The sequence below is a fragment of the Marmota flaviventris genome, chromosome 12 (assembly GCF_047511675.1).
Source record: "Marmota flaviventris isolate mMarFla1 chromosome 12, mMarFla1.hap1, whole genome shotgun sequence".
NCBI lineage: Eukaryota > Metazoa > Chordata > Mammalia > Rodentia > Sciuridae > Marmota > Marmota flaviventris.
In genome coordinates this window covers 44,834,979-44,859,923 of record NC_092509.1, presented here as the reverse complement: position 1 = coordinate 44,859,923, position 24,945 = coordinate 44,834,979, and the positions used below count along the sequence as shown (strand labels likewise).

General features: G+C 38.8%; 1 protein-coding gene across 10 annotated transcripts in view; it reads left to right on the top strand.

The window, feature by feature from the left end:
• Svil (supervillin) overlaps positions 1-24,945 on the top strand; it is a 232,250-nt gene that overhangs the window by 121,147 nt on the left and 86,158 nt on the right. For 9 of the 10 annotated variants that reach the window (XM_071599931.1, XM_071599930.1, XM_071599932.1 and 6 more), the window contains 2 exons: positions 12,858-12,915; positions 18,379-18,470. The gene's annotated coding sequence lies outside the window, so the exon portion shown is untranslated. The remainder of the gene's footprint in view (positions 1-12,857; positions 12,916-18,378; positions 18,471-24,945) is intronic. The other variant, XM_071599934.1, reaches the window with a different exon arrangement.

Genomic DNA, 24,945 nt, shown 5'->3' with positions numbered 1-24,945 from the left:
GCCTTGGCCTCCTGCATCTCTGAAATTACAGGTGTGTACCATAGCACCCTGCCAGCAAGGGCTTCTTGATAGAACATAGATTTGGAATCCCTGAATTCTAAGCCACAAAAGTCTACTGCATTGCAAATGCCAAGATGATGACTTGAAATTCACCTTTTTAATTTTTTTTAAAATTTTGTATTTTTAGTTGTAGATGGACACAATACCGTGTATTTTATTTATTTATTTATTTACTATTTTTATGTTGTGCTGAGGATTGAACCTAGGGCTTCACATATGCTGGCCAAGCACTCTTCTGCTGGACTACAACCCAGCCTCACTTCTTAATTATCTTGAAAGAGTAAGTTAGAACCCTACACATGAGCAATTGGATTGTCCAATTTGATTTTTAAGTGTGTGTGTGTGTGTGTGTGTATGTGTGTTTTCCAGTATTGAGAATTGAACACAGGGCCTCGGGCATACTGGGCAAGTGCTCTATGTATGTACCTTGAATGATAAAAGATTATTTGATTTTGAGGGATGACCACATTTTTGGATTGTTCATTGTTTTTCTTTTTTCCTTTTGTATTGTTTTTGGCTCTGGGGATTGAACCCAGGGCCTCACCTGGGCTAAGCACACACTGTACCACTGAGCCACATACCCCAGCCCATGTTTTGCTTTGCTAGGGAAGGAAAATGACCCAATCCCTGACCCAAATGGGTCATACTGCTCTAATCAGTTGTGTTTAATTATTCCTTAATTACTACAGCTATAGTGGAACAATAATAAACATTTCAATCTGAATGAGTCTCGATGTAAAAAACAACATGATAATTTACATTTGGCTTGGACACCCGCAGCTCACAGGCTCATTTGACATGCATCGTCACAGCTAAAATGCTTGTCTCAGATACATTAGTGTTTTGAAGTTAAGAGGGGGAGGAAATGCTCAGTGTTCTCTGTTTTAGGAAGCAGGTTTTCACAGTCATCCTGCAGCGATACTTGTTTCAACTCTGCTTGGGCTCTCAGTGGGTCTAAAGTTCTATAGACCTTGTGTCTCATTATACCTAGGAAGAATTTGCATGTATGGGGAGAAATTTCTTATTTTCTACTTGATCAGAACATAAGAAGGAATGGGGAATCTTCAAAAGCACCAGCAGATAAAGCACCAAGGTGGTAGCCTTGGCACTTACATTCAAAAGCCTATCCTTACCTTATGGGGTGATGTTCTCATCCGGACTGAACTCACTGAGGGCAGGAACTCTCTCCACATGCTGATCACCCCCATGCCTGACCCCTACTAGCTGTTCTGTGAATCCTGTGCAAGAAGAAAGGATGAGTCCTGAATATGAATTGAATTCATTCATCTCCTAGTATCCATGGGGAATTGCTTTCAGGACCCCCTGTGGATACCCAAATTAAAGGATGCCCTTGTACAAAATGGCATAGTGTTTTGCATATAACCTACACCTATCTGCCATGTAATAATTTAAGTCATAATTTAAATAATCTGTAAATTACTTATAATACCGTAATATGAAGTAAATGCTATGCAAGTGGTTGTTATACTGTGTTGTTTGAAGAATAATGGCAAAAAAAAAATGTCTGTTACATATTCAATATAAACACAGTCATTATGGGCCTAACTAGGTTTTGGGATGTGGAGAGCTGACAGTATACACCGTGGAAGGCAGTAAAGTTAGGAAAGGCCAAGCGTGTACAGAAATAAAGGCTTTGACATTTGTTATATGCTGGCTGAGCATCTAGCTTGAAAGGTTATGCAGATAACGAAAATATCAGCCTCCAATTTACATCTTGCTGTCAGTACTGAATCTCCCTGTGTCACTGTCTTCTGTTCCACTAGCTTTAGATGGCCAGTGACATGATGGCTGGTAGGTCACATCTGTTAATAGAGATCAAGGATACAGTCCAGGTTGCGACCTGCAGAGAGATCATGATAACAAGTTTACATATATACATGTATTTTAGATATGTAGCAGTTGTTTGAATATATATATATGTGTGTGTGTGTGTGTGTGTGTGTGTGTGTGTGTGTATGATTTTATATGCTTCTAGATTTTACTATATAGAATCCCAGTTCAAAATCTGAATAATAGAAGCACTGAAGCCACATATAATGAAATAATAGGGTTAGGACATCTATGTTCCTAAGAAAGTATCTTTTCCCTGCTTATAGGCCACTCCGTGTGATGTAATTCAGCCTGGTATTGGGGTATGATGAGAATCTGGAAATTATTTTTTCTAAGGAACCGAGAGATGGCACTGATGTTTCTTCATAGACACCCCACTGCCTCCCTTCCACCTCTGAATGGCCTGGTGGGGACCCCTGTGAGATGGGACCATTTAAGCTCATGCCTGCTTTAAGCATAACCCAGCCCTTCTGCTCCTGTCACCTCTTCCTGGTATGTCCAGTCCCCTCCTCCCCACTTACCTGCAGCCACCACTGCCTTCACAACAAAGCTCACAAGTCACTTTTTCCGAGATGCCTGCCTTCATCAAATTTATCCCATCTATTTTCTACTTCTTCTGGATTTAATATCAGGAATGGTTTGTATTCTGGTTTTTGAACTTTGGAGCGTCTCATAATCTTCTGGAATAAGAGTACCTTTGTGTTTACTGAGCACCCCATATGACACAGAGGGCCACCCAGGTTTGATATCATTGACCTCAAGCAGCTATTAAACCTACTTATTAGTGTAAACATGTCTCTCATCATTTGAGTGCATAAAGTGAAGATTATGTCATTGATATTTTTCACTACAACCTTTCAATGCCACCCACTCTGTGACCTCAAGATCTGTTTTCTCTGTTCTGATTGCACTGAACAAGGTCCTCATGAATGTGTGAAATCCCACTGGGACCATCTCTCACTCACATCAGTGAGCAAACATTCTGGGAACCCATTCTGAGAGCCCAAGTTACACGCGGGTACCAGTTAATGTGATCTGGTGACATCAAGGATGTCAGGTTGCTAGGATTTTCCTGGAGTTTCATACTGATTATTGTTGAAGTTGTCATTGTTGCTGTTTTTAAGATGCCCTTCAGAGGTCAAAGAGGCACAGGCATTATTCATAGCCCTATCCTTCAAATCATTCAAGTATAGTTCCAGAAGAGCTATGATCTATCAGGTGTCATTTTCTATATTTACTTGTCTGCCATCTGGACTTAGAGACTCATAAAAATTTCTCATTTCTGATGATTCAGTGTTTCCTTGCTGTCTGTTCATGTGAAAACCATCAAATCGTGAGTATTGAATGATAGAAGTTGGCAGAAACCTTCCCTAACATCCCTGGGTAGTTGTAATTGTGTCAGCCCTCTTCCCTCTGCATGAGGTCTTTTTGTCAGTGAAAGGAAGGCTTGAACCCCTGTGGCTCTGAAGAGGGACAGTTTTGCACCTTATGATATTCCAGGGGAAAGCTGCAGATTTTATACAGTTCAACATCTGGGATTTATTCATCAGGTTATTGTTTAAGAATCTTTTGTGGGTTGGTGCTTTGCATAGGTCACAATCTTTGTGTCTCCCTAACCTTGCAGGAGTGGTGGGCTAGCCCCATGCCCATTGGTCTCCATATTTGGCCCAGTATCACGAACCACAGTGTCCTCTGGATGTTCAGCAGGAACCTGTTTTTTGTGTCAGCTTGTGATTTGCCTTCAGTGTACTTTTTCTATTGTGATAAAATACACATAACATAAAATCTACCATCTTAACCATTTATAAGTGGTATAAGGCCATTTCACGTAGTACAGTGATAACACCATCTATCTACAGAATGTTTTCATCATCCCCAATTGAACTCTGTCCCCCTTGAACAACAACCCCTTGGTCCCTCCTCTCCACCTGACCACCACCATTCTATTTCTGAATGTATGATTTTGATTACTCTGAGAATGTCATCTAAGTGGAATCATATAATATTTATTTCACTTAGCCTAATATCTTCAGATTCATTTATGTTGTGACATGTGTTAGAATGTCATTCCCTTTGAGGCTAAATAATATTCCATTGTTTGCATATTTCAGTGTACTATTTACTTATTATTTACTTACTTATTTTTGTGATGCTGGGGATCAAACATAGGGCCTTGTGCATATTAGGAAAGTACCTATACACCTAGGTACATCCCTAGCCCTCAGTGTACACTTTAAACATGGAACTGACCTTTGTCTTGTATTCTTGCTCTGAAAATCATTTGCTGTGATACCTATATTTTTCTTCCCAAGCATCATTTGCCATACATTCAAAATCAGCCAGAAATCAAAATAATTTGAGATCATTTTCACTATAAATGTGAGCATTACCCATTTGAACATTTATTTTAGAGACATTAATAAGTCTTTGAGGAGATTGCAATAAGCCTTCCTTTCAAAAAAAGAATTCTTAAGTATGGAAAAGCTGGCATGGTTTCCTTTCAACACATCTGATAAAGAAATAGCTGTGAGTTGTAATATATCTGATTGTTGAAAGTACTTTTGCCCTTTCATCTCCACATACGTGGCCTGTTTTAAATTACCTTAGGTAGTGATGTAACGCAAAATTTTATTTGCAGACTTGTCCAAAATATGACTACTAACTAGAATTCACAGAGCATTTTGCAGCACACACAGGAGGAGAATTGAACTAAAATAAGGAGTCTGGAAAGTATTAATAACCAGTGTGTGATAAAGGGGAAATGAACAGGACTGAATGGGCTTCCCACTCACGGGATTACCTCATGTCAGGCAGTTCTGCCTCAGATTAAGGGTCTATGCACATAAATAAAATCCACCAAAGAAAACGAGAAGACCATTTAAAGCTGTTTCTGGCATGCAGAATACTCCTTTAGTAGGCTATAAAAATACATCTTTAACTTTGGAATTTCAGTCCAGCCGTCATCTGTAGTACCTTATAGGAGATTTCATTAAAATGATTTCTGTGGCACTTAATTTAAAAAATGTACCAGTAACTCACAACAGTTTGTCTGCAGGCAACTATTGGTGAAATTTTCACCCTGAACTGTGTTGCCTATTTATATTTCAGCTGACTCTCCCATGGATGGGGGGACTTTCATATTTGTTCTGGAGAACTCAGTAAGGATGGCACCACAGGGTCCTTGGGAGACCCATGCATCTGAATCATTTCCCAACAAGGAGTTCCACGTGTAGATGGCGAGATATGCTCTTGTATCAGAGTGTTCCGTACATTCTCTGACTTAATTCTGACCTTACCTTCCTACTTTCTTCTCTGATGTTATTTTGGTTGGCCAGAGAATGCCATTTTGCCTTTAGCATTGTCTTTTCAGGCTTCACTGTTTATCCTAGATTGCATGCTGTCTCACTTTTCTCATATGCAAATAGGGGTGGTAATAGGATCTCCCTAGCAGGTTTGGAGAGGACCCAATGAGTGCAGTCCCCCCAGAACTCAGTATGGTGATGAAGGAGTAAAGGGCACAGGTCCTATGCTTTACCTTGTCACACCAGCTATAGTAGAAAATATCCAGATATCAGGTGTGGTGCACAGTAATTTCCCTTGTCATTGGTTATTTCCATTTTCTCCTCCTTGAGGACAACCCCAGAGGACAGCTGTCACTTGTGTTGCAGGGTGTTGGAGTGTCCTCAGCATGACACCTGACAGGGGACTGGCTCCTCAGATGGCCTCCCTGTAATCTGAGCCACAGCAGTGAACTGTGCTGCACAGTCCCTGAGGGTTTAATACCACTATCCTTTGTCATCTGACACTTTTATCTTTTGACCTTGGCTTTTGGGGAGCTGATCCTTCCTACCTGGACTCATACTGACATTGTCAGTAGTTGGACCTCAGGAATCATCTTCCCTGTTTTAACCAATACATGATGTCCCCAGTGAATCTCCCATATTGTCTTCCTATTTCTTCCTGTACACAAATATTTATGTTCCACAGCATCACTTCATGTTGTAGGAAAGATGAGATTTCATTAGGAGTCTCAAGTTGAGCAAAGAGTAGTGTATTAGCTTTTCATCACTGTTACCAAAATATCTGACATAAACAACATAGAGGAGGGAAGATTGATTCTGGTTCACTGTTTCAGTCAATGGTTGGCTGGCCCCTTTGTTCTGGGTCTGAGGTGTGAGGCAGAACATCTTCCTGGAAGGACATGACAAAGGAAATCTGTTCAGCCCATGGCAGCCAAGAAACAGAGAGAGAGAGGGAGAGGGAGAAATAAACAGGAAGGAGCCAGGGACAAGATATAGTAAAGGGCACAGATATAGTACTGAGGGGTCTCATCCCTAAGGATTCACTCTCTTCTACTAGGTCCCACCTCCTATACTTTCCACCACTTCCCAGTAATCCATTCAACTTCTGAGTCTCTCAGTGGCTTGATCCATTGATGAGGTCAGAGTCCTCCTGATCCAGTCACTTTCCAGAAGTCCCATCTCAGAACATCACTGTATTTTAGAGACCAAGCCTTCAACACATGAGTCTACAAGAACCTTGACCTCAATTCAGGACAAGTTTACAAGTCTTCAAGGGACACTTCACATCCAAACATAAGAACTAATGATGCTTTCCTTTTATGCCACCTATTTAGGAAATAGAATTGGTCAAGAATGAGGTAAAGAGCAAAATTTGTGTCATTGCTTGTCCTGCTTGATTGATTCGTTCAGCCAATATTTATTTTTTTCTTTCTTTTTTAAAATTTGTTTTAATTAGTTACACATGACAGTACAATGACCTTGACATATCATTCATTTGAATTAGATGGGATATAATATCTCATTTTTCTGAGTATACAGGTTGCAGAATCACATTGGTCATGCAGTCAGGTATATATACACACAGTAATAATAATGTCTGTTTCATTTTACTATCCTTCCTATCTCCCCAACCCTACCCTCCCCTCCCATCACTTCTCTCTACCTAATCTAGGGTAACACTATTCTTTTTTTTCTCACACCTTCATACATGTATTTTGTATAACAATGAGGGTCTCCTTCCACCATCCATGCAATTCCCTTTCTCCCTCCCTTTCCCTCCCACCCCTCTTCCCTATGTAGAGGTAATCTTCTTCCCAGCCAATATTTATTATTTGTTCTGAGTCTTGCACTAGACTAGAAATGCACCCAGAAGTGTCTCAGGTTGCTCCTCAAGTTTCTATAATCCTGTAGCTAGGAGACGGTGAATGTTTTTGAACAGGAAAGGTTTGGTAACAGAGAAGCACCAGGAGAGAAAGAAATGTGTAAAAGGCATTACTGGGTAAATTCAGCATTGGTAGGCAAGGAGCGTTGTCTATGTACTTCTTTGGGATCATGACCTGCGTGGGGTTGAGTTGAGAAACGCTGTGTTCTGTGTTACCATGGGTTTTGGTGATTGTCTGGGTCAACTCCTTAATCAGTAGCCAAGAACACGGATGAGCATAGAAGAAACGGGCAGGTTACTAGGTGCATATAGGTCCATAAGCACAATTTCTTTCACCCTTGAATTTCTGCTGGATGTTTAGCCTAGGCCCAAGCCTTGGGGAAATTAAGAGGTCAAGTTGCCTTCCTCTTTATTTATGCTTGTTTTTGTGATTATAAAAGTAAATCCTGTTTATTTGAGAAATGGTGGGGGATACACAGTTATCTGAGTTGTGAAATATTTGCATCAATTTACTGTCTTTCAGAGCAGGTATATGTGTATATCCCTGGGATAGCATAATATTAAACATTTTCTAAATTACTAATTGAGTGTCAGACTTGATTTCCTTTGCATTCTACTTACCCATCTTAAATATGTTCCCATTTGCCCACTGATTCCAGTTTTATACATACATAAGCAAACCCATGGTAAACATCCTCATGTTATTTATGGTAATATTCTTTTGTACATTTCCCAAAGTAGAATTACCAAATTATCATTTCCTACATTTAACATCCATTTCCTGCCCTTCTCCAATAAGATGGGAGCACTGGGAGGACAGGAGGAATGATAGAGGACTCAGTGGCGCATTTTTTTAATGCTTCCCATCCAGCTGTTGTGTGTCTGCCTTGGGGCCCAAAATACTATAGTCACTCAAGACTGGGTTCAGTCCTAGTTTTGAGGAACATCTGTGAGACCAAAACTGGACCTAGAAATTACATGAGGTTTGTGAAAAACAGCCAACAGCTGACCTGACTGCTCCTGCTGGGGTCAGCCTGGCCCTTTACCAGTTAAGCCAACAGGGGCTATGAGTCTACAAGACCCTTGACCTCAATTCAGGACAAGTTTACAGAAATGACCTCTATTATTTTGTATTTGGACTGATCAAGAATATAGGAATAATCCTGGTAGAGTCAAAGGATGTGGATTTCTAGATTTCTAGATTGGATGTGGATTTCTACCATATATTATATGACCTTGAGGGAGTCATGTAACATTTTGCAAAATAACCAGGTGACTGGAGGAGCCCCTTTGGCTCCAGTTATTCCAGGATCCAAGGTTTTGGATTCACCAAGGTCTAATTTAGTAGTCCCAACAATACCATTTTGGGATGTTATCAGCTAAATTGTGTAAGCACAGGTTCTTCTTGGTCATCTGGGTCCTCTCCAGTCACCATTCACATAGCATGTCATGATACCCTGTGCCCCATGATCATGCTCCCTCCTGTCTCCTTGGCACAGTAAGCCATTTTGTATGCTCATCTGCAGACAATGTAAACGTTTGCATCTTTTTAAATTATGGATCACATCTTTTAAATTTATAGTTTAAAATATCCATAAAATATTTTACTTTCCTGTATCATTTCTCCTGATTATTGAAAACTATAGTGTTTTGAAGAAAAGAACAATGTCCATAAGTGGATACAGAGGCAGAGAAATTAGTGCATCCTCTTTTATTGGTGCTGAGTTGGTGGTGAAATGAAGTGGTTCGGGAGGGACTATGCCACCATCACTGTTAAATGACGCTGTCTTCTCCTTAAAATTAAAAAAAAAAAAAATCACAGCCATAACTTGAATTTTCTCTGCAGATAAATAAAGCATATCTCCTCATAGAATGACATGAAAGCATTTACCTGTCTTGTAGCTTCTTTGTGTGAATGAGCTAGCCTAAAACAATAATAATCATAGTAATAATCAAAATTTATTGGAGAGTAAATGGAAATATTTAGTGGATACTCTCTCTCTTTTTGGTGTTGGAGGGTTGAAACCAAGGACACTTTACCTCTGAGTTGCATCCCTCGTCCTTTTTATTGTTATTTTGAGACAGGGTCTCACTAAGTTGTGAGGCTGACTTTGACCTTTCCACCCTCCTGCTTCAGCCTCCCAAGTCACTGAGATTACCAGCATTCACCACCACGCCTGTTCTCATGGGTACTTTTATTGATGTCAAATGTCGGTTTCTTCACAGTCTTATTTGGTTTCCTGTGGATGAAATATTTAAATAGTAGATTAAATTTTATGTTCCTATTTTCATAAAGAATTTCATGATTTTTTTCTTTGAACAGTGAAGCGGTATTTGAATCAGTTTGCTCTATATGATAATTGGAAGGTGAGATAAGATTCTGTTGCCAACAAAGAAACTATTCAAATTCTTTGTCTTGTGTACTTGAAGCGTATTTAAAAAAAATTAGAATAGACTCATTCCTTAATAATACTTCAAATAAAATATTTAGAGTCTTTTAGAATAATGATAATTGAATAGTCTACTTACAAGGGTGGTTTTCAGGAACATAAGCAAAGAACAAGTGAGACTATGTTCTATAAACTAAGTTCCTTGTAAAAGATTATTTTAGATATTGTTTAAGTTCATCTATCCAGAATCACCACTTCCACTATTTGCTCCCTGCTCTCTTCTTCCAATACCTCCTTTTCCCTTTTTGTTCCCAGTTACCGTAACTTTACAATGAAGTTTGCTCCCCAGTTATCCACACGACCTAAGTTATTCTTGCTGAGTTTTCTTAGCTGCCTTATTTGCTGTATTTTCCTTTCCGTTTTCTAAGAGGTAATGAGAAGTATAGAGAAAATGCCAAATGCTGCCACTGATCCATGTTGTAACTAGTGTTGAGGTATTTTATGTTTATGCACCTTAATTTGTGTGTATAATCCATTTGCAACTTCAGTGGGTTTATATTTTAGAACTCAGTCTGGCTTAAATGTAGAATATAAAATCCACAAAGCTCTTTCAGAATGTGCTCTCCGGCTTTCAAAAAAACATTACTCCATGATTTCATATGGTCATTGAGCCAACATTTATTGTAAACCTACTATGTGTCAGGTACAGTGTTGAGGATGAAAGACACTGAGACAGACAAGCTCAGGGTTCCTGCCTCTGGGTGGGCCTGGGTGAATGAATCATGATCATCATCTACATCCACAAGATCCCTTGTCCCCATCACTAGCCAGTTGTCTCCCCAGAAGCAAGTTATTTCTCTAGCTCTATTTCCTTTTGTAATTGAGCCCATTTCCCTTGGTTCTCTTTGATGTCCCTTTTAGCTGTGAAATGTTCAGTCTCTAATTATTGTAAATCGTTCTTTAAATTGCATTATCACTGCTTAAGCCCACCAGCGACATGCTGCGGTTAAAAATAAACAGGGAACAGTCTTATTGGTAAAGCTTAACACCTTCTGTCTCAAATTAAAATTTTTCAACCTCTAGTAATATCTACCCTTTTATTTTCCTACAGTTCCACTCACGTGCTGTTCATAAATCTTAACTCTTAAGTATGAATTTTTGGCTCCCTGTTAGATAAAATATTTCATTTTACTTAGTCAAAGCCAAACTTGGTGAAGCCTGGAAGGGCTTAGGAGGCTTCTCTTGTTCCCAGTACATCGGGATCCTTGGTAGATTTTCCTTCTAGTATGTTTGTTTGTTTTTAAAGAAAGGAGGAGTTGTTTGGAACTGCCCCATGATGGTTAGGTTGCAACATTGTCTATGCAACCAAAGCATGCGCTGCGTTTCAGCCACGGCTTTGCAGTGGCAATATCATAAATGTCCCATCACTGGAACCCAGTCTGTTTCGGCATCTCCAGGCCTCATTGCTGCTTGTAATCTGATTAAGGGGTTTGATTTGTTCCAGCCTGCAGCCTTTTGCTTTGAGTTTACCATACGCTCAAGGACACACAAGTGCCTGGTCGCTCTAGCCCTGCACTGGGAACGATCTCAACCCAGTTTTGCTTAGACCAGCCGAAGGCCGTGGCTGGTTGAGAATCTGTCCTAGAGCAGGCTTTGTTACCAAACCTTCTGTGGGCAACCATGTTCAGAAGTCCAGGGTTTTCCAGCTTGGGAACTTACAAATTTGAGAAACAAGGTAAGGCAAGAGAAATAGCGAATGCACTCATGTATTCGTTTTGTAACATCTCTTGGAATCCTACATTTTTACCCTGTATTCTCCTGTGTCGGATTAGTTATACAGTTTTCTCAAAGGATGCTTTAAATATCTAATTGAATTTATAAATGAGCTTATCTTGTAATTGTTGAAAATGTACATTTTTTTTCTGTTAATAAGTTAAAGACATTGCTAAACCACTAAAGCCTTTAGATAGGAAAAATTGCAAATTAAATTGGAATGCCCAGACTTTGGATCAAATCCTGGATGTGCTGCGCTTTAGCTAAAATATTTTTCTAAACCAAATGCTGTATGTACTAAATTATTTCCAGTAGGCAGTGGTGAGTGAGTCTCTTTTTATTAACTCTTCATATGAGACAGTTTGAAACAAAACATTGTCTTTCCAGCACAGAGGAAGATACTTGCTTTTAATTTAGTTGCTAAAGTGATATCACAGACTCAATGTGCTCTTTGAACAAAAATGAAGTGCTGAGGTTCTTTTGAATGTTAGATCTGAAGTTTAGCCACTATATATCAGAAGTATTTGATAGCACAAATGCACTATTAAGAAGTGACTGAAACACTTCAGGCCTCAGATTCAGGAATTTTCTTCTACAATCTTTGATGGCTTTTTGAACCGAATTCTCCTTTAAATAACTAACGAAATGCATGTATATTTATTTACAAGAAAAATCCGGATGTTTATTTGGCATTCAGCTTTCATTTTATTGTGTTCTCTAGTTGGTCAGGATTTCCAGATTCTGGGATTAAGAATGTATTTGGATGGATAATGAAGTGTCAGCATCTGGTGTGTTTTGTATACTTTTCTCTCAGGCTTCTGCTCCTAAATATTAAATAGTAAAAGGTGCTTCCTTAGGGGAAGCAGTTTCTGTAAGTGGTCTATTTGTGGTTTTCTGGGTGGACAAATAGTTACTTAGCCAAAAACTATAAAACAGATTACTTGCTATTAAACTGGTTATAAATTTTGTCTATGCCTGGCTTTGATTAACCCATTCGCCAGGGATGTGTGTTTTTCCTGTATGGAATTGTTACCAGCTGTCTTTACATAATAGGTATCTTATCTTCAGAAGTAAGCCAGTGATTATTTTGATGTGTCATTACTGTTCAGATTCTAGTGAAAGCAAAAACAATACAACTGGGGTTTCTCTTGCTCTTTAGTCCCCCAAATCTCCCATTCTTTAAAGACATCTCAAATCTCTCAGGGAGATTACTTTGAACATTTGTGATTACCTTCACCAAAAGTGTTCAATATTTCTTCTTTTTGTTTTCTGGAATAGATAGCTATATCATTTGGTATTTAATTGCTTCAAGTTATTCTTATTGTCCTAAAAAATTAAATAATAGTATTGAACTGTGTCCGAATATTTTAACTCATGAAGTATATTAATTACTCTTCAGTAGAAGAAAAAAATTAATTTGTCTATATAAAAGTTATAGGTGGAATTTTACTCTTTTTAATGTTTGTATTTCTTGTCTGTCTAGTGGTTTTCTTTTTTCTTAAATTATATAGTCAAAGGGAGTTTGAAAGATGTTTTCCAATGGAATTTTTTAACTTACTGTGTAACTCTTTCAATGTTACATTATTTCTTTTCCCTTAGATTTCAACAAGAAAAACTTAAACTTCGTGGGATTCCCACATCAAAGAAAAGTTGCAAGGTAATGTAGCCTTTGTTCAAGAAATCTTAAAGTTTGGAGATTCATAATAGCTTTTAAAACGATTCTCTAAAAGTCCTTCTTTCTTTTTTTTTTTTTTTTAAATTGTATGCTGGGGATCAAACCTAGGGCCTTCTGTATGCTAAGCATACACTCTGCCACTGAGCTATACCCCAAACTCATAGTCTCTTAAATTCCTAAGTCTTTTATGTGTTTGGCAATATGATTTCTCCCCAGAGTTCTATTCATTAAAATATACGGAGCAAGGGATATAACTCAAAGCTTTGGCAGATTCCTAGCATGTGCAAAGACCTGGGTTCAACTGCCAGCATCACAGCCGGGGATAGGGGAAGGATCACACACACACACACACACAAACACACACACACACACACTCTATACACACATACAGAGAAAGAGAGAGAGAGAACACAAACTGACTTAACAGTATACTTGGGCAGCAGAGATTTAAATCTTTTTGGATTTAATGCTATTTATGATAACTATTTAGGGAATTGAATGTGTGGCTTATAACTAGTTACAAACTTATAGAGCTGTTTTCTTTTTTCTGTCTCACATCTACCTCCAAGCTTGGTTTATCCCTTTATAATCTGTCCATCAAGTAAGGGAATTTTTTATTTTTTAAGAAAGAGCTTAACCTTGTCCCTCCCCCTCTCTTTCCTGTCCACCATTCCTTCCTTCCACCCATCCCTTCCTCTTTCCTTCCCTCCCTCCCTCCCTCCCTGTCTCACCCACTCCTCTGTCCATGAGGAGTTCTCATTGCCTGGTGTTAGCATCTTTCTCAGCCTGTCTGCACTTCCATTTCCCTTGGCTGCAGGATATTATGGGTGCTGATTTGATTTACCTAAGGGGCTAAGACTCCATGGCCCATCACTGATGTAAGATAATGTAAAAATGAAAGTGCATGCCAGATAAGTGGCTCTATCGCAGGTGTTCCATCATAAATCATTGTCTTTAATACCATCTGGTATTCTCAAGTAGAGGCACCAAGTCATTGTTCCCTCCCTACACACTCAGGCAGGGATCTCGACTTGTACTTCATTGTGCTAGAAGAACCCAACTCCTGATCCACCCTTCATTTCACTCCGATGCTCTTGTACGTAATGTGTTGTGACATTGTTACTTTACTAGACAGGACTTGCATTTTCTTGGCATCAGAAAAAATAGTTGTCAGACTCCAATTTTCATCAGGCAGAGCCTAACTCTGCATTCGAAAATTGGAAAGTTGATTTTACGAACACTCTAGATAGGACAAATCCTTGGTGTATTTCATATACTTCTAAATATAAGATAAATTAGAGCAATAATGATTCAGGGTCATTAGTAAGGTCATCTCATCGACTGACTGATGAAATCACTAATAGAGTGCTTGACCTACCCCTGTTCAGCATCTTTGGCATGTTTTTAATAGAACTTGTGGCTCATTTCCCAATACGTCCCAGCATTTTGGCCTAATTGGAATAGAGATAATAAGTGACTAAGAAAAAAGAAAGAAAAGGAAAAGGAGTCAGGAAAAGCCTGAAATATAAAAGTCAGACACTTCAGTGGACAGCAACTCAAAGGGACACAGCACATAATCATGGCCATTATTTTATGGATACCTATGAAAATCACTGGCTTACTCTGCATGGGACTAAGGACAAAATGTGCTAGAGGTCTAAGAGCCTGCCTGCTGGTCCAGTAGACACCAGCTAGAGAGATGAGGTAGATGAAGTAGTGGGCTTGCACCTCCCTTATCTTGTAATTTACAATTTTGTAGCAGAGCAAACAGACTGTAAGGGAGCCTTTGACAGAGAGGGTGCTGGAGAGTGTTTGAGGATAACAGCGCAGCATCCTTCTCTCCTTTTAATAAAATCTGCCCTTATTGCTGCTGCTGGGCATGTAAGTAGGTTAATGGGACATGTTTAAAAAACTGTATCATGGAAGCTGAAGGCAAGGTCTTCTGCACCGACTGAAGTCAAGGAAGGAAGGTTCAGGAATGACAAAATGAGTCACAGGAATGGGCACTATTTCAGAGAAGATAATTGCATAAAAATGCAATGTTTCTTAATATTAGAACATTCAAATTTTATAATCACAAAAATTAAGGCCATCATGTACTTCAGTTATAAATGGAGAGATGCTTCTATACTGAAGTACAGGCTCAGGACACTTTTGGTTGAGGAGCAAGCACACCATGGCCTGCAGAGGTTGTCTCTCCAGAGTCCCCTCATCCTGGAGGTGGGAAGGGACGAAAAGAGGAAGAACAAGATCTGACATCCAAGCTCAGGCTGTGGAGTTCCCCATCGTGGGAGCTGGGCTTTGGCACTCTGACAACTCAGGAAAGAGAGGAGGCTGATGGAAGGGCTCTTTGGGGTATGTATGTCTAGTACATGGTTTATAAAGCTTGATCATTTTCAATATTTTATTGGAGCCATATTAGGACATCCCAACAGTATTTTCCTGATGGTGAAAGTCCAGGGAAGATATACAGATGTTTTCTAAGAACCTGGTTTCTCATGCTGATTTACCACAGCTTTCGCAATTCCCTTGAGCCCGAGCCCCAGGTTCCCTCTATTTGTTCTTGCTCTCTGCCATCTGCTTCCTCTGAAATTATCAGGCATGTGGCAGGAATGGGGGAGGGAGGCCCCAGGAACAGGAGTAGAGTAAGACAGCCACATGGGTTCCAGCTTACATATGTAGAGCTGTAGCTTTTAGAAAGAGATTTATACATGTTTGCTAATATACTAATATTTCATGCCTGTGTGCAAGGTGGGAAAAGGTAGTAAGGAGAGACGTTTTTCCAATCATATACTGTTCTAAAGTTGAGAGAAGGACAGAAAGGAAGTGGGAGGAAGGGGAGGGGAGGGGAGGGAAGAGGAAAAAAAGGGGGATGGGAGGGGGAGGGAAGGGGAAAAGAGGGGAGGGGAGGGGGGAAGGAAGGAAAGAAGGAAAATATAACTGATGTTGCTGAATATATGTGCCTCTAATGATTCTCAATAATTGTGATTTTTGTCCCTGGTTATCACATCAACAGTGTATAAATTATATAGATACTTTATGGAAAATTATAGTATATAGCTAAAGTATTTTATAGCAATCATTCATTCATTTAATAGATATTTACTGATCTTTTTTAAGACTAGGGATATAGCTCAGTGGTAGAGCATGTGCATAGCATGAGGCCCTGGGTTTGATCCTCAGCACCACACACACACACACACACACACACACACACAAAGCCTATCAAAATATTTAAATTAGCAACTAAATACTCAATTAAAATGGTATGCTACTTCTTAAGTAGGGTACATTTCTGCAGTTATTTAACTTTTTTAGGAGTATACTAAATCACACACCTGCATATAACACTGAAAATAATCATCACTACCTTACAATTCACTGTTTAGACATTGGAGTTATTTTTTTTTCCCCCAGTACTGGGGATTCTGCCCAGGTCCTTGCATGTGCTAGGCTATCACTCTACCACTGAGCTAGCCCTTGTAAAATTTTATTTTGAGACAGGGTATCTTACTAAGTTGCTCAGGCTGGCCTAAAACTTGCAATCTTCCTGCCTTAGCCTCCTGAGTAGAGCTGGGATTACAGGTGTCTTGCCACTATACCAGCTCATTGGTATTAATTCTGACTAGGCAGATTGTCTTTAAGCTAATCTAGTGCATGGTTTATAAAGTTTAATTATTTTCAATATTTTATTAAATATGTGAGTCCATGATAAATTTTTGAATATAAGTTTTCTGCATTTACATGAGGTAAACTTCTGATGGATTTGGTTCTACAAAGGTTTGATGGTGCACCATGCATTAAAATGTGCAGAAATTCCTTCCAATTTAATTTGTACATAGGGTATAGATTGTTCATGTGCCCCTCGTAGACAGTATGCCCAGCAACTTACTCAGAATCTTCTTAGGGCTATATGGAAATGTACCCCTATAGAGACAAATAGGAAGAGGTACAGGGTATATTAGACAGTTTCACATTACTACAACAAAATACCTACCACAAGCTACTTATGAAGTAAAGAGATTTATTTGGCTCATAGTTCTAGAGATGCAAGTCTAAGATTGGGCAGCTCTCTCTGATGAAGGTGGCACAACATGGCAAGAGCATATATCAGAACAAGTAATTACGTCTCATGACAAGAAGAGCCTGAGAAGAAAAAACCAGGATCACACAACCCTCTTTCAGAGGATCCCCAATGACCTAAGGACTTCTCACTAAGTCCTTCCTCCCAATAGTGCTACCCAGGGAACCAAAGCTTTACACTGGATCTTTGGGGGGCACCTATTTAAACCATAGCAATGGGGAAGGTCACTTCACCCTGAGTGTATTTTCAGGACTATTATTCACTTCTGTGGGGGTAATTGATGTTGGAGAATGGCAGTGTCTTGTTTTCTGCTTTTTGAGGCAGCAGCACCATCTGCCTTACTAGACTCCAGGCACATTTCCATCCAAGTCCCTGAGGTGTAGCCAGCAGTCTCGGGCAGCTGCACATCTACAGTACTGGAGCAGGAGCTAGATTTGAATCTCGTCTCTCCTTATCAAATCTGTGTCCTTAGACACATCATGTAAACTAAAGATGAAATCCTTCTAGGGCTGTTCTGGAACCAGCTGGTACTGCACTCACTTGTGTGTGTCTTGCTCCTAACTTTAAGCCAAGTGGGTCCTGTGGGTAGCCCAAATTGGCCATGGTATAGATACTGACACCACCAGCAACTGATGCAAAGCAGTGCTCATTGCATGACCTCTTGGGTGAGCACACACCTCATAGGACCCAGTGGATACCATTAAGATGACACCTGGATATGCTTATCACAGGGAAAAGTGCATAGTGAGTGCTCAATCCCTCTATAAGTCTCCCCTTTTATTCCAAGACTATCTTTATGGGCCTCTCATACCTTTTGATTGTGCTTTGGTTTCTTGATTGTCTGAAGGCCTGTGTGACTTTAATAAAATTTTAACAGTGGAAGACAGTATATAGGTCTCTTCAAGTTGCTAATTTTCTGAGGAAGAAATTGTAGCACAGAATTGTAGAAATTGAGAGGCTGAGCAATTAATCCAAGTATACACAGATGGGGTGTAGAATATCATTGATCAGAACAAAGGAATATGACTCCAAGAGCCTGCAACATTTTCACCACCTTACACAAGTGCTGTTCTTACTTGCACAAGAAAATCATAATATTAACATGAGCATTAATAGGGCCAGGGATATAGTTCAATGGTAGAGCACATACCTAGCATGCGTGAGGCTGGTTTCAATCCCCAGCACTGAAAAAAAAAAAAAGTACAAATTTTAAAAGTTTACTAAAACGCCCTCCAAAAGAAAACATTTTTTACTATGTGTGACAATAGCGTGATTCTTTATGTTCTGCATTTTTTTCACATAATGACCTATATATTGATTTAAATGGTCTTTCAACACTTTATTAATGGAATGACTTTTAGTTTTCAGAAAGAGTTCTCATTTGACAATAAAGAAAAACTCACTTCCCACAAAAGTAGATTCGATGCTGAAATTTTAACTACACTTCCTAAAGGTAAGACTTTTTCTAAATGGCTAGCCAATATCTGGGCACCCAAGGATAGCATTATCTAAGTCTTTGGAGGGATTCTCTCACTTCTCATCTCATCCAAGAATGAGCTTCAAGTCCTGTGCCTTCTTCAAATTCTCACATTTCTAGCCTTAGGCATCCTCAAGATTTTACTGGAGGCTTCAGGAGGAGGGGGAGAGTCAACTTTCCCTTTTTTCACTCCTTACTTTAACCTTCTCCAAGTGCTGTACATCCCGCTTGCCCCCATTCATGTCCATCCACTTACTCCCTCTGGGGTCTTCTCCCCTTGCCCTTGGCTTCTTCCCTTTACACTCAATATCTTAGAGCTCCCTACTGTGCGATCAACAGCTGGTGCATACGGTATCATAATTCTTCTTCCCCTAAGTCATTACTTACACATGGTGGGTGAAGTTTCCATTGTAAAAGGTGCACAATCTGTAAAAATGTATATAACATACTCTAGGCTGACCCCCTCTAGTTTTGTCTCTGACATGATATAAGCATTGCTTGATCTGTTTGTCACCAACTGCAACACAAGTACAATGATCATTTAGTAATAGCTCACAAAATGTCCTCATCCCTAGTTAACTACAGTTAAACCAGGTTGGATGGAAGGGCAGATTTTTTCTCTACTCTGAAAGGGGCGGGGAATCAAGACCCAAATAAATTAGATCAAAAGAAATATTCTTTTAATAGGAACTAAATCCAGTTTAAAAGGTACACTGACAAATTGGAATATATCCTGAGGAACGGAGTGGTTGATTTGCCTAGACTCCATGGATTTCACCTGGTGAAGAAAACTTAAATAGGGACACGTTGCTATTGTCAAATACTAACAAAGCTGTCAACTGAAATATAGGCTTATTCTATGTTTGCCCCAGGGGCCAAGAAATAGGACTAATGTGCAGAATTAAAAGGAGGTAGATAAGATTTCACATGAAAAAAGAAAACTGCAATAGCTCATGGTACAGTAGTCCCCCTTTATCTGTATGTGATACTTTCCAAGAGCCCCAGAGGATGCCTGAGGCTGCAGATAGCACCAAGCCCTATATATGTGTACTTTGTTCTTTCCTATACACACACGTATGATAGTTTAATTTATAAATTAGGCACAGTAAGGGATTAACAGTAATAACTGCTAATAAAATAGGACAATTATAATTATAACCAGATACTGTACTAAAACTTTTGAGAGTTTCCATCTCTCTCTTCAAAGAGCCAAGACAAATACTAATATTTTCAGACTGCAGTCAACCACAGTAACTGAAACTACAGAAGGTGATACTGCAGATAATGGGGGAACTGCTATACCCAGAAAGGAAATGAGCCACATTGTGACCTCATAAGCTCTCTATAAGGACCAAGCATGTGGTCATGTGTTTAGGGTCGGGCAGATGCTGTGGAGGGTTCTATGTGGATGGGATGTGGACCAGGTGCAAAATGAAATGGACCTTCCAATTTTTAGAATTCCTTGTGAAAGACAAAGAAACCCAATTTAATCCGAGTCAAATTAAATGTTTAAAATCTGTGAATATGATCAAAACAAAGTAGAAGAATGAACAGATTGATTTTGGCAATGGCTGAGAAAAGTAGACTGATTAGGCACAGTTTTATATAACAAAAGTTGTTTCCATGAGGAGAAAGGGTCCCTCTTCTCCCTTATCTACCCAAGTTCCCTTTTTTGATAAATGGCACCATAGATAATACCACCACCATAAAAACTAGGAACGGTTTGAGATGCCAGGTTCCTTAAAACTCATCATATTATAACTTCATATATAACAAAAACTTTAAAGACATGTTTATTAACATTTTATTATGGAATGTATCTTAATTGATTATAAAATATAATTTTCACAAACCAAAGATGATGACTTTATATATTAACACAATTTTTATTTCTAAACTAATGAGGCTGTAAATCTTCAAAGTGTGTTTAAAAGTGCCCATGCCCCTCTTCCCCTGAATTTTGTCTTAGTTCCCCATGGTCTTATTTCCACATAGTCTTTGCTATCTGTGACTTGGGGCAGGCACGTTTGGAAAGACCCAGGTATTACCAGCCATCTCTCTGTTTCTCTGTCTTAAATTTGTTAGTGATTTTGTCTATTGGCTTTTAGTAATATAATGTTAAAAATGGAACTGATTAAATTTTGTTTCAGAGACAAAGAGTTTTATGTCTGTTTGTAAGTTTGCAGAAGTTTCTTTCTGTTCATTGAGTAAGGGATTCTTGCTCATATGAAACTGGGTCTTAAAATGGTGGTTTCTTTTTCTCTTAGGGACTTTCCTTAACTGTGTATCGCAAAAGAGAAATCAAAGAATTAAAAATCTTTACCTATGTAAAGGTTATATTGTTAACATAGATTTTCCATTTTGGAATTATGGGATGGACCAAATGCATTACTCTCTTTAACAGCTTTATTAACATATAATGCACATACTATAGAATTTGTCAATTTAATGCATAGAATTTACTGGCTTTTAGTAGTTTCACAGAGGTGTAGGTCCATCTCCACAGTCAATTTTAGAACATTTTCATTATTTCAAAAAGGAAACCCTATACCTTTCAGCTGTCACTCCTTCCCCTCATTCCTCTTGATTGCTAATTACTTATTTTACAAGCTGCTTGTCTTTATATTAGTGGCTGCCTTCCAACTGTGAAAATTAAAGTGTGTTACTCCTATGGGAAGACGGATCAGTGTTCAGAATGTGGCCGGTCTGGCCTGAGCTCCCAGGCTGTCAAGTGACAGAGGAGAGAGAAGTAGAGAAGTGTGCTTGGCACTATCCTACCACTTGTATTTCTTTGGAATATTCTATGGTTCTCAGGTGTGTAGAACCAAATTCAACAATGTCTTTGCCAGAGATTTTCTGTTTCTCAGAGCTAGTTGAAGAAATTATATTTCCCAAGAAAATCACCCAGAAGACTAAAATATTCTAAGTATTGGTGTTATATATTCTCATTACAAAGAATATTTGATAGATACCCTTATAGAATATTATGGCCCCACTGTCAACTTTCCTTAATTGGCCTTACCTGAAAACTGAACAACCAGCTCCTCCAACCAATAACTTCAAAATGAACTCATAGACTCCATATTGTCATAGAAGTACCACTCTAAATTATTCAGATGGGTAGAGACCAAGGTGGCAGGTGTAAATGGAAAAAAATCCTATGCACGAAAACTATTTGAAAGCAAAATAGAACATTTCTCTACAAAGGAAATTTGACCATCTATTCGTGTTTGTATCTGGATTGCTTGATGTATTTAGTGTTACTAAATCTGAACCAGTTTTGAATTGTAATTATGACACAGCACACAGTCGATTAAATTAGGGCTATTAGAATCTAATTTTTAAAAATATCCCTATTGTTGATGGGCCCCTGGTGCATGCCTATAATCCTAGTGACCCAGGAGGCTGAGGTAGGAGAATCATAAGTTCAAGACCAGCCTGGGCAACTTAGAGAGACCCTGTCTGAAAATATAAATAAATAAATAAATGGACTGGAGAGGTAGCTCAGTAGTAGAACTCCCCTGGGTTCAATCTTTAATACTACCAGAAAACACACACACACATGTGCACCCCCACACACGTATACTATATACATTTTTCCTATTGAGATACACACACACACACACACACACACACACACCCCTATAAGACTATTGCTTAATTTTAGGAAATATATATGGAAGAATTTACAGATAAAGAGGCATCATGCTGCAACTTACTCAAATATTCTGAAAAAATATTATGTGAAATTATATAAAAATTTTAAAAGGAAAGAAACCTTCAAGATTATCAGAAGATAATTTCAGTAGAGCTGTAAATGGTCTCTATATGTGAAACAATGGAGTTACAATATAGATTTCCACAGCAGGGCTAACTTCAGTCCATGATTTTTAGTATTATTATCTCTTTTACAATTCTCCAAAATAATAAACCTGTACAGAAATTCAACCAGAGGGCCTAATGAGGACCATAAGAGCTTATGTAAAATTTGGGATAAAAAAGAAAGTGCACACACATCAGCAATCCATATAAAATGTCATTCTTTCTTTTACAACTAAGGTGGTTTCCCATAAGATATATAAAAGTAGTTGTATTACACATTTGTTTTACTAATTTTACTTTTAAATTATGGACTTGGAGAAAAGAAGCCAAACTCAAATACTTTTTTTTCTTGTGCATAATTTCTTTTACATGATTTTTGTCTTGCACATAATTTCTTTCTTATAATCTCATGTCTATAGGAATGAGACAAATCTTACTTACTTATTTGTTAGAAAGAATAGACTGAGAAGTAATTATCTGTTTACTGGAGGGTTCCCCCCCCAAAATACTCACTATTGATTTCAACTAAGAATTGATAAGTTCACCAATACATTTAAAGTCTATTTTAACTTATGGCTATATTTCATTGCTCAGTAAAATGATCAGATAAGACTGCAAGGTATTGTTTCAAGACCCACTATGTTCATGGGTAGATACTAGCTTCTGGGAGCAATCGTTTTGAGTTTGAGTCTGTGTGTGATGGAGAAGAACACAGTAATGGGCAGTCGGATTTGTCTTGGATAATCTATGGCATTGGAGTCTGGGGATCAGGCTGCCGATCTGAAATTTTTGTACTAGGATCAATGGGTCTCAATCCAAGACAGTTCCAACAGAGCTTTGAAAACATGAGCATTTTTACTTCGGATAACTTAGCATTTAATAGGAGAGAACCAGGGATATTCAACATGCCGTAGTGCAGGGCTTACATTTCTTACATAAAAGGCCATCAACACCCTCACAGTGATCTATATATTCCGGAGCCAGTCTTCTAAGTCTGTGACCCTAATGACATACATCTGTGCATCTGTTAAATGCTACTCTAAGACTTTCCTTCTGTTGCCCAGAAGTCAGTGGCTACCAGATGGTAATGTTTCCTTCTGAACTGGTCAAACTGTTCTGTCCAGAAAGGGGCACAGAGGTCCCTGGAGGACAACGTGATCCACCCCATCCTTCTCTTTGCTGTCACTGCTCCAGTCTGAGGTTCAGCTTCTGTGATGACCAATCCTTTTGACTGTTGCCTGCCCCCTCTTTATCTTATCAGTCCTTATTGAAAGAGGGTGTTAATGTTACTGGACCCAAGTCCTTCTGCTCACCGCGCAAAAGCCAATACTCAGGAGAAGAGAGTTGGTAGAGTGGAAATCAGATTTATTCAAGGACTATCCTTGAGAAGATGGACAGGGCTGTTGTCCTCAAAGCACCATCTTGGGGAACTCAAGTACACAAAAGGGATTTTATGAGGAGGGAAAGAAAGTACATAGGACTGTGGAAAGTAAGGCCACATGCTGAGCAAGGTCTTCATCATTCAAGACACTCATCTCCTTTTCTCCTCCTTTGGCTGGTAATCTCAGTAGGCCTTGATTTCCTAGGGCTAGTTATGAACACGTTATTTTTTCCACAATTTAACAGCACAACATTGTATTAGTCAAGAATTAAAAAGGGTGTGACACATCTGATATTTTCTAAAGGTCACTGGATGTTCTGGATTCTATAAATCTTAATATCTTAATTTCTTTAGAATTTAGAAAGATGGGCATAGGGATGGGAAACAAAAGTAATTCTTTGAAAGACAGAGTGGCAAAGGAGCAGCCACTCTCTTACTATAATGGCACTAGAAAAAGTAGAGCTTTGTGAGTGAGAGGATAGCGTGTTCTCCCATTGAGTTGATCTTCCTGCTGGAATATGGAAATGAAAATAGCAGTAGCAACTTGTTGTTCAACTTTTTCACGTACTGTAGAGATCTTTTTTTTTAAGATAATTTCTACAGAAAATTTTAAAATAAGCCTTATTGAAATGATAGTGATTTTCAGTAGTTTCAGTAGTTTCTAATTAGAAAAACAATATATATATGTCTTAACTTTTTCCAGTGGCGGTGGAGGTTCACCTCAGCCTTCATCTACTCTGATTCTTGCGGAAGTTATATGACACTGTTTTTGTTTATGTTTTTTTTTTTTATCTTATCCAGTTGAAATAATTTGGGGATAGAAAAGGTAAGTTTCATTATACTTCAGGACCCCAGTAATACACTACTATATGTCTCGGTTGTGATTTTGAGGCATGGATTTAAGACGCCTCTTTCAGGAACCCTGGAATTTGGTTTCAATAAACTCTTGAGCAGTCTCATCAAAAACACAGCCCCATTCTCTTCTTGGGGTTTAAATAATTAATTAAAACTCTCTGGTAAATATTTTCAAAATATGTACTATCGGCATTAAAGTTTTATCACCATAATCTCAACAGAGCTAATTTGTTAATTGGGAAGCTTTTATTGGCTTCCTTATGCAAGGCAGGAGGCAGGATGCACCCTGATCATTATGCCCTTGTCTTCTAAATAGGAACATAATTAACATTACAGAGCAAGTTCACCTCAGCCTTCATCTACTCTGATTCTTGCGGAAGCCAATAGAGAGAT